Raw genomic sequence first — 1,713 nt, forward strand, 5'->3', positions numbered from 1 at the left:
GTTCAGCAGTGATACTTTTACACATCAGCCCCTCAAGGCCAGAACATTCACCAACAAAAATAGATTCACAGGCTGAAACAGTTCCAAAGAAACTGTTGTGATCTAATACTTTACGAGAGAGAGAGAGAGAGAGGGGCGAAATGTAGAGCTGTAGTTTGAGCATGAGACATGGGATTGAACTTTAAGCAAGCTTTCAAAATTGGCTCATATTTTTTAAGTAATAAAAGATTATTAACCTGAAGTAAAGGAGCAGGACCACGCCTCAATCATACTACTTCCTGCTCATGTCTAGCACCCCACCTTCTCTCCTTGTGCTCTGTCTATTAAGTGAGTCATCAAGTTGTGAACATTTCAAAAAGTTGTATGGCTTAGCTAGCTATCTGAGGTTCATGCTAATGCTAAACTATTATTTTATACAGAATCACCAAGCAGCTGCAAGGTTAGAACAGGTTAATGCTTGGGAACAGCGACACTCTGATTAAACATGCTTTGAACAAATGCCTCGACCTCAACAATCATTTCCAGTAGCTGTGGATCAGAGGATCAGGCATAATGTTGTTTCTTTTCTACAAGGTTTGGTTGACATTCGTAGAGCACTGCTGTTATTGCACTTCTGGTTAGATGTTAAACTGCATTTCGTTGCCTTGTACTTGTACATGGGTAATGAGTTGAATCTAATCCAAACTGCAAACTCAAAATGTTAGTGGTTTTTTAATATCTTAACCCACACCTTCAATCTTGTTTCCTTGACTGGACAGCAGGTTTGCTACCTCCTGACGATGCAGTGGCACCTGCAGGATTGTTTTTTATAGTATGCACAAGAACAGTCTAGGGCAGCATATTGCTGCCACCATGAGAAAAACATTTTGCTAAGTATCATGTTATAATGAGATACTTTCACATTAAACATGATATTTTTCTAGTAATTACGACATACTGTATTTTCTCATGACAACATAGCCTACAGTACTGAACTGAGTGACAGCAGTGCACACACTGACTTTGAGCAGCACCTCCTTAGCGCATTCAGTTCAGTAGCCTCTCTCTCACCAACACCCTCCCCCTCCAACGTTCCACACAGTGACCAGCATTGTGCTCAGGAGGTGCGCTCCAGCCGAACCGAGAATCACTGACACTTCAATCCACGCACAATAATTAGACCGTAAAATAACATATGAATGCAGCTCATGAGCCATGATAAAAAAAAAATAAAAAAAAACCCTGCACATATCCTGGTGATGTTTCAGACATTACTGACAGCAGGTAAAGTCAGTGTGTGGCTGCTGTCACTCATACCAAGCTGAGCAGGGCTCACGTTAGGGAGTAGAAAGATGATGATCCACGTTAGGGGTGTGCAATATCATATTAGAGATCTCTTCAAACCAAACCATAAATTTGAAACTGTATTTCTATATGGGCTATAGCCTGTACTATATGTTGATCGTGCAATGGCCGTCAGACCAATAAAATGAACAAAATCATTTAAATAAAATGTCTGTGGGTTTACAGCTGCTGTTGCCACTGCCCCTGACTCCAGTTATTGGTTGATGTCATTAGTTTAGAGGTTCACATACTTTTTCCAGCCTACACTTGATGATGTATTTAACAAGAAAAACACAATGTTTTGTGTGTTATTAATGAAGATAATATGTGTGTTTGTTACTGTAACTTAGATGAAGAACAAAAAATATTCAGGGTAAGTGACAGAAAATG

This window comes from Monopterus albus, unplaced genomic scaffold, assembly GCF_001952655.1.
Source record: "Monopterus albus unplaced genomic scaffold, M_albus_1.0 scaffold95.1, whole genome shotgun sequence".
In the NCBI taxonomy this organism is placed as follows: domain Eukaryota; kingdom Metazoa; phylum Chordata; class Actinopteri; order Synbranchiformes; family Synbranchidae; genus Monopterus; species Monopterus albus.